The 9,308-nt window shown below is 42.8% G+C and overlaps 1 pseudogene; it reads right to left on the bottom strand.

Moving 5' to 3' along the window:
• Positions 1-2,286: 2,286 nt before the first annotated feature.
• Positions 2,287-8,194, bottom strand: LOC119039626 (60S ribosomal protein L31-like; annotated as a pseudogene).
• Positions 8,195-9,308: the final 1,114 nt, after the last annotated feature.

Genomic DNA, 9,308 nt, shown 5'->3' with positions numbered 1-9,308 from the left:
AGCCATCATCCTGATAGAATGGTAAAACGGCATCTTAAAAAATGCATCTGGGACTCCATCTTGGAGATAATACCCTGTGAGGCTGGCACCATCTCTTAGGATGCTGTATAAGCCCTAAGGAACAAACATTGTATGATACTTCTCTATCCCTAATGGGTAAAACACAAGAGTTTGGAAGCCGAGGAATGGAATGGGCCTGTCCCTTTATATCATCACTGGCAGTGACTCATTTGAGAAATCTGTACTTCTCATCCCTGTGTAGGTCTGGCGGTCCTATGATCAAAGGACATAATGAGAATCCCACCCCACTTCAAGCTTCAGCTTTTACCTTGTCACTTCAGGCTTCGTGTGCCAAGAAACCAGCAGGCAAGAACAGGAATCACTATGCTGGCAAATGGAACTGCCCTAATTTTGGAGGAAGTAGGGCTACCGCTCCATCGCAGGGACAGGGAAGAATATGTGTGACACTGAAGTGAACAGCTGCAGGCTCTTAGCTTTCTCGTGCCTTCTTGTTAAGAGTAAATGGACACCATCAGCAGCCACCACCTGTGGAGGGCAATGGGCACTGGAGATATTCCCCAAAGGGTCTGGGTTACCCATTAAGCAGGTTGCTTAGATCAACAGAGGTGCTTAATGAGGGTGGGGGGTGGAGGAAATCATGAGAATCAGTTATGGTTCTAAGACTAATTGCAGCAGCAGCAGCTGCACTTTATTTCACTAACCTTTCTAAGTCACCCAGACAACATGAGGTTTCCCAACTGAACTCCTTAAGAAACTACTCCTAGATGGAGCAAATGGGTAAGAAATGAGAGGACTCAGTTGTGTAATGGTGGGCTTTAGTGAATTCCACGGTGCTCCACTCACATCCCCTCTTCAGAGCTGGTTCATTTCATCTCAACGGCTGGGAATATCAACTAACAGTTTGCAGCTGTGTCTCTCAAGGCATTGCCTTCAGCTACAGAGAATGTCCCCGCCACATGCGTACACTCCTCTATGGTGTAGCCTGTGGGCAATGCCTGGCTGGTGTAAGGAAACAAAGGCACAGCCATTGCCTCAGTTCAAGACGACTCCGAAAGGCCATCTCAGCTTGGAGCTTACTGTTGGATTAGTTGAAGCCTCAGTTGCAGTGCGTTGTGGCCTGGTTTTCTCCTCTAACCAATTCTATTTTCCTCTCTTCTTTGTAGGTGTATCTCCTTAAGCAAACTTTGCTTAAGCCATGGGCCTGTAAAATGCAGTAGAGGAAATGGAGTAGCCAAAGAACTTATATGCGTGACCCATGGACATGAACAATAGTGTGGGGATTGCCTGATGGAGTGAGGGGTGCTGGGTGGAGGGGGAGGGGACAAAAGGGGAAAAATTGGAACAACTGTAATAGCATAATCAATAAAATATAGTTTTGAAAAAGACAGTATTGTTACTGTCGACTTCAGATGAAATAAGTGTTTATTGGTTCATTCATATTTTAAGAAAAAACTTTTATGTAGTTTAAATGCAGCACAGGAAATATTTGTGGAACTGTAGCAGAGCTTTGTAGAAAAGTATAATATATAATTTAACTATGGGGATATATTCTGAGAAATGAATTGTGCAATTTCATCATTGTGCAAATGCACTGTTGTGCAATTTCATCATTGTGCAAACATCATAGAGTGCAATTACCAAAATTTAGATGATATAGCTTATTATATACCTAGGCTACATCATATAGCCTATTGCTCTTAGTCTACAAACCTGTACAGCATATTACGGTACTGAATACTGTACACTATTTATGGTATTTGTGTGTCTAAACATATCTAAACATAGAAAAGTATAGTCAAAACAGAACACAAAGGATTTAAAAAAGTAGTACGCCTGTACGTATAGGGTGTTAACCGTGAATGGAGCTTGCAGGACCAGAAGTTGCTCCAGGAAAGTCAGTGAATGAGTGAGTGAACGTGAAGGTCTGAGACATTACCATATACTGTTATAGACTTTATAAACACTGTACACTTGGCTTTACTTAATTTATAAGGATTTTTTTCCTTCAATAATAAACTAACCTCAACTTACTAAATCATTTTTACTTTATAAACTTAATTTTTCAAAACTTTTTGGCTTTTTTGTAATAACACTTAGCTTAAAACACAAACACATTGTACAGCTGTATAGAAATTCATTTTCTTAGCTTTCCAAATGATTCTCTAACTGGGAACTACTTTAAGATGTACGAGCGCAGGACATTGCCACTAGAAACAGGGAAGCACACCTCGAAGGCATTTTATAACTTTATTTGACGATCAGCAGTTAGTTCTCATCCACATTCACTGTTTGTAGATTTTTGAAAATGGTGAGCCGTACGTAGGGGACCAATGTATGGAGCTTGTCTGGTGAATCTGCACCCTCATTACGTTTTCTGGACAACCGCTCTAATTCGGCGTGGGACGTTCCTTATGCCGATGGCTCAGATGGCTTGGTTGCGCCTGGGGCCAATGCGCACATCCGGAGTTCCCATCGCCTTCATGGCAAATGTCTGGATCTCTTCCAGTGACCGAGGGGCACGGCTCTGGAAGCCCACTCCACGGGCGTGCTTGCGTTCGCCGATGGTGTACTCCCTGGTCACTACCTCGCGGACGGCAGAATGGCCCTTCTTCTCTCACCGACCTTCTCTGCAGGCCCATCGTGCCGCGCCCAGGTTGGAAGGGAAGATGGGAGATGTTGTGGGAGAGGAAAAGCAGGGCTGCAACTTCTTCTGCCTGGAGGCCCCCCAATTTTTTTTATCTCCTAATTCTATATTAATAGCTGTGAGTAATGAATGCGTTGCACTATGCCGTGACGCCTATGATGTTTTGACATGTTACTAGCGGTACAAATTTTTCAGCTCCATTGTCATCTTTTGACGGGACCACTGTCACCATCATATATGCTGTCTGTTGTTGACAGAAAAGTTGTTGTGAGGCATGACTGTAAGTGTTTAGATTTTTAGGGGGAAGTACAGTGAGGTGGTGGAGGTAAAGGGCAAAAAGGACTTGTTCTTCCATCTACTTATTTCATGAATGTTGTTTTTACCAGAATGGCTTTGGCTACTGCTAGCTGAGGAAAAGAAGTGCTCCTTGTTTAAGTCACGTAAAAAAATGGGATTGACCTTGGCTGGGTGGCTCAGTTGGTTGGAGCATCCTCGCATACTCCAAAAGGTTGCCGGTTCAACCCCCAGTTGGGACCTGGATGGGAGGCAACCAATTCATTTTTCTCTTTCACATTGATGTTTCTCTCTCTCTCCAGAATCAGTAAACATATATTTGGGTAAGGATTAAAAAAAAAGAAATCCCCCTAGACTTACAGTAGTGTTCAGACAAACTTCTTGATTTTCTACCTTATAATTATCCATAATAAAAATGCATTTTTAGAGGGACTGACCTAAACCCAGACTGACTTCAATTATATTCTTTGCTGTTTAGAAGGAAGATTCTGAGGTAACTTGCACTGAAGTGAATTCTTAGCCCAGAGTAACTTTATGTGTTAAGAAATTCTTTGACTACTCCTTAAGAAAACATCTTCAAACACTCTGCCCCCAGACCAAAGGACCCACACATAGCATAGGTGCACTGAACCCCCCACATGGATTAACCATAAGAACCGAAACCGCCCTGATTTAGCACTTTGGTTTGCAGACAGGCATTGTGGGGCATAGGGAGATTATGTCCACCAGCCAGCAACTACTTTAAACGGACTGCACTGTAATTATGATAGATATTTGTAAAAGTAATCTTCAGACAATGAAAATATTTTAAGTATATTTTATTAATTACATTACAGTCGTCCCAATATTTCCCCCCTTTGCCCCCCTCCACCCAGCTGCCCCCCCCCACTCCTTCAGGCAATCCCTCCACCATTGTTCATGTCCACGGATCACGTGTGTAAGTTCTTTGGCTACTCCATTTCCTATACTGTACTTTATACCCCTGTGGCTATTCTGTAACTGCCTATTTGTACTTCTTTTTAAAAATATTTTAATTAATTTATTTTTAGAGGGGGGAGGGAAGGAGAGTGGGAGAGAAACATCAATGTGTGGTTGCCTCTCATGCGTCCCCTGCTGGGACCTGGACTGCAACCCAGGAATGTACTCTGACTGGGAATCGAACCTGTGACCCTTTGCTTCTCAGGCCCGTGCTTAATCCATTGAGCTACACCAGCCAGGGCCTATTTGTACTTCTTAATCCACTTACTCATTGCCCCCCACTGTCCTACCATCTGGCACCCATCAAAATGCTCTCTATAACCATGATTCTGTCTCTGTTCTTCTTGTTTGCTTAGTTGTTGGTTGTTTTTTTTTTTATCTTTAGAGGGGAAGGGAAGGAGACAGGGAGAGAAATATCAATGTATGGTTTCCTCTTGTGCATCCCCTGCTGGGAACTGGCCTGCAACCCAGGTATGTGCCCTGACCAGGAATCAAACCAGTGACCCCTTGCTTCACAGGCCTGCACTCAATCCACTGAGCCACACCAGCCAGGGCTGCTTATTTTTTTTTAAAGGTTCAATTGTTCATAGTTTTAATCTTCTTTTCCTTAAATAAGTCCCTTAACGTTTCATACAACAGTAGTTTGGTGATGATGAACTCCTTTAGTTTTTTTCTTGTCTGAGAATACCTTTAAAAAAGATTAAATTGCAGACGAATAGTTGAATATAGATAGCATCGATTGCATTTTACCCTACAGTTCTCTAATCCCATGAAAACTGGTAAACATGCACAGTATACATGGAAACTCTATCAAGCAGATGGTTCTATTCTATCTCTTTGCTGTTTGGGTTGTTCCCTCCCTCGCCAACATTTCACAGAGATGCTAGAGGTGGATGGACAAGGATCCACTCTACTTCTTACACCCCCCTAACAAATTTACCTGCACCTACTGCTACCTTTCCCTTTGTCTCTAGGAAGAGATCTCCCTCCTGATGCCAGCAGCTAATTGCCCATACCTGTGCCTTTTCTTCAGGGATCTGGAAACACCATTTATCTCCTCTCTCACCTGCCACCTCCATGCTGATTTTTTTCCACTGAGTACAAATAGGCTCAGATGCCTCCCAATTCAAAAAGATTTCAATAGTCCCTCCAGCTGTTACCGGATATTGCTTTCCCCTCACACCCATATTTTCTTAAAAGATTAGACATCACTCATTGTCTCCTCTTTTTGCTTCCTGCTCACTGCTTATTCTCAGTGTCCTCTGTTCTCATTAGTCCAGGAAACTGCCTTTACCTAGGTTTTAAATTGCTTGGTTCAATAAGTGACTAGGGTTCTTATCTCACTTTACTGATCTGTAGAATTTGACACTTAATTGTTCCCTCCCTCTTGAAACACTTCCCTTGATTTCTAGAATACTACCCTTTGCTGCTTTTCCATCTTCCCCTTGAGTCACATCTTCTTTATTTCAGTATTTTTATTTTATTCTATTCATTTTCATTATTTTCTTCATCTCTCTTTTTCTGAACACTTTATTATGGGAAACTGTGAGTTAGGGAACAGTTGGAAGAGTTGTTCAGCGAACATCCCTATACCCATCCCTTTCTCACTAGACCTTCTCCTTCCAGTTGGCACTCCTATCCCATATACCCAGTAGACGCCATTCCTGAGTTCGGACCTACCAATCCGAATGGACATTCCTCCCTTGTTGATCAAAATGCATCTCAGACCCAGCATGGTGAAACTGAACTCGTAATACCAGATACACCCTTTATTTTTCCCTTTACCTTCTCAGTCAGTTACCAAGCTGTGCCAATTCTATTTCTGTATATCTCTTCACTCGTCCAAGTTCTGCCCTAATTGTTTTTTGTCTCAGTTGCTCTCCCTGCAACCAGCCTTGCTCATCTTTAATTCTCCACCACACAGCACCCAGAATGTCAATTGTAAATGCAGGTGTGATCTCATGAATTTTTTGTTGAGTATCTTTCAGGGATTTTCTGTTTAAACTCTTAACTTTCTAACAAGGCCTGTCATTATCCCTCCCTTTCTACCTCTGACAGTGTCTTCAGCAGCAGCTGCATCTGCTCTGTGGCCCCAACCCCCTCCTAACAGACTTGTCCCCGTCTCCTCTACTGGCCCCTTGACTAGCATTCTAGTGACATGATCACCTTCCTTTGTCCCTCCAGTCTAGGGGTGGTATTGGCTTTCTGCTTTGTCGGACTCAGGGTTCCCTCAGAATCTCCTGTTTGTCCGCTCAGCTTTTCTCTCACCCGTGTAGCATTAAACTCTCTGTTTTAAATACTCGGAGCGGGTTCTGTTTTTCTGAAGGACATCCAAGTAGAGATATTCAGAAAGCAGCTGAGCATGAGGACAAGAGATAGTAATCAACACACAGATAATGAGTTTCTCTCATATCACTTACTTCCCTGAAGGGCAACTGTCTCCTTCCTTGACTGTCTGGCACCAGCCTGAGAGATCCTTGAGTGCAGAGAGACTACCTTCCTCTGTCCATGTTCCTAGGGCCAACTCAACGCCTGGCACAAAACAGGGACTCGGTAATGTATGTTTACTGAATGAAGAAATGAAGGCGCAAACCCTATGGGTTATTTTTAGGTGATATTAATTGGTGAATATATTTTTATAAAAACCTGAATTCAATCAACCTGGGAGTGCCCTATCTGAATTCATAAGAAATCTGAATCATCACTGACTGGTGTGGTTTAGTGGATTCAGTGTCGGCCTGTGAACTGAAGGGTCACCCGTTCGATTCCTAGTCAGGGCACATGCCTGGGTTGCGGACCAGGTCCCGAGTTGGGGGTGTGCAAGAGGCAACCCACTGATGTTTCTCTCTCACATCACTGTTTCTCTCCCCCTCTTTCTCCCTCCTTCTTCCTCTCTCTAAAACTAAATAAAATCTTTTTTAAAAAGGAGAAATCCGAATCACTGAATTTTTGTTTGCGTATGCCGTTCAGCTGCCCTCAGGATTGTCATGTTACAAACAAAGGAACAGCAGTGAATTGCCCCAGCTGTTAAGTCACTTATTGAACAGATAAAAATGATTAGAAGCCACTGCAGTTGTGTTTACAGCTGTGTATATAAGGGCTATTGCTAAACAAAGTGAAGATCGCAGATTTGTTTAAATGGATTAAGCATTCCTCAGAACCCTTTGATTCTGGAAACACAATTGATTTCCTCGGTAATGATCTGCATAGGTAACCTTAGCCAGGGACCACCTTACAAACTCTGAGTTGTAGCTAATAAACTGGATGTGACGAATGCGGCATTACAAAGGGCAGGTGTTGACTCTGATTCAGAGGAGAGTTAGGTCAGTCCCAGAGACCGAGGGAACTTTGTTTCATCCCCACTGGGAGGGGCCATGCTGGGGTCCAGGGCCTTGAGCACATTTGCATGCTGCTGGATTTGAGGTTGGGGGGGAAGGAATGAGCCCAGTGACTGCTTCAGTGTGTCCTCTGTCTTCTGGTGGTTGAACCCATCAGAAATGGGTTCAACTCCTGCGACCTACTCTGTGACATTGTGATTTATAAGAAACATATGTGGGCATTTGGATCAAACCAAAATATATTTCTTGTATACTTTTGGTCTTTGTCCATGATTCCTGGCTCCCAGCTCCCAGAACTTTTGGAATTTCCTAAATGTTGAGAGTGAAAACAAACAAACAAACAAACAAACGAAATGGTTGTCTTTTGTTATGTTAATGAAATAACTTTTGAAAAGCATCTAAGGGTGGGGTTGCTTGCCAGGGGAACCAACCCTGGCTTAGAGGATTGGAACTTTCGGGCCTGCTCCCTGACTTGTGAGAAGGGCAGAGGAGCTGGAGATGGAACAAATCTGAGATGGTCAGTGATTTAATCAATTGTGCCTGTGTAATGAAACCTCCGTAAAAGGGCAGAAAGAGCTTCCTGGCTGGGGAACCTCTGCGCCATCTCCCCATAGCTTGTCCCATGCGGTTGTCTCTGAGTTATATCCTTTCTCAGTAAACCAGTGAGCTAGTTAAGTACCACGTTTTCCTGAGTTCCATGAGCCATTATAGCAAATTAATCAAAACCAAGGAGGAGATTCTGGGAACCTCTGATTTATAGCCAGTTGGTCAGAAGAGCAGGTGACAATGCTGGGCTTGCAATTGGCATTTTGAGTTGGAGGGAGTCATTGGAAGCTCCACTATGTGGCTAGTCGGTCAGGATCATAGGGTACCTGGGCTTGAGGCTGGCATCTGGTGGGCGGTAGTTGGGGTCAGTCATGTAGGACTACACCTGAACTTGTGGATTCTGGTGCTATCACTGGATAGATAGTGTCAGAATCGTGTTAAATTCTCAGACACACTGCTGGTGTCTGAGAATTGTTTGTTGGTGTGGGGGAACCCCCTGCCTGCCCCCACCTCCCTTATTGGAATTGGGTCTGGGGACTCAATTTGTACATTTAAAAATGGAAGCAGCAGTGAGAAGCTGGGAAAATGAGCCTTTGATATCTGACTTTGAGTAGCAGTGACGAACCTTGTATTTTGGAAACATTTTAATTTTGTAAATGAAATAATAACATGAATTTATCACAAACACTAATTAGGGAAAAAAATGAAATTAAATGATTTTTAATTTCACTACATAGAGGTAACCTCTCTGACAATTTGGAATAAACTCTTCTTAAACTGTTAACATGTAAATTGTTATAGACTGAATGTTTGTGTTCTCAAAAATTCATATTAAAACCTCATTCCCAATGTGATGGTCTTAGAAGGTGGGCCCTTTGGTTGGTGATTAGGTTGTAAGGATGGCGACCTCATGAATGGGATTAATGCCCTTATAAAAGAGACCCCAGATTGCTCCCTTGTCCTTCCCTCCATGTGAGGACACAATGAAAAGGTGGCCATCTATGAACTAAGAAGTGGACTTTCATCAAACATCCAGTCAGTTGGCACCTTCATCTTGGACTTCCTAGCCTTCAGAGCTGTGAGAAATAAGTGTTGTTTACAGGCCACCCAGTCTATGGCATTCTGCTGCTGCAGCCCAAACAGACTAAGAAATAAAAATATGTACATTTAAGTGTCTTCATATTGTTTTATGCATACTCTATTGCAACTGACTTTTATCAAAGCTATGTCATAATCTTTTATGTCACTACATTGTTGTACCTTTAATGGTTACATGGTATCTTATTTTATGAATTCACCATAATTTATTTAACCAATTGCCTGCTGAGAAACATTTGGGTCAGCTTTGATTTTCTACTTTTTCATACACATGATGAACCATCAGCAACTGATTTCCAAGGTGAATCTTCAAGCATTTATAATAAGATATTTCAGGGCAGGCTGTGGGAACAATGAATAGCGATATGAAAAGCCCAAGTGAGGCAAGT

This window comes from Artibeus jamaicensis, unplaced genomic scaffold (genome assembly GCF_021234435.1).
Source record: "Artibeus jamaicensis isolate MK-2021 breed Jamaican fruit bat unplaced genomic scaffold, CSHL_Jam_final contig_851, whole genome shotgun sequence".
Classification (NCBI taxonomy): domain Eukaryota; kingdom Metazoa; phylum Chordata; class Mammalia; order Chiroptera; family Phyllostomidae; genus Artibeus; species Artibeus jamaicensis.
Note: the sequence above shows the minus strand (reverse complement) of the source record. Positions and strands in the feature narration are given on the sequence as shown.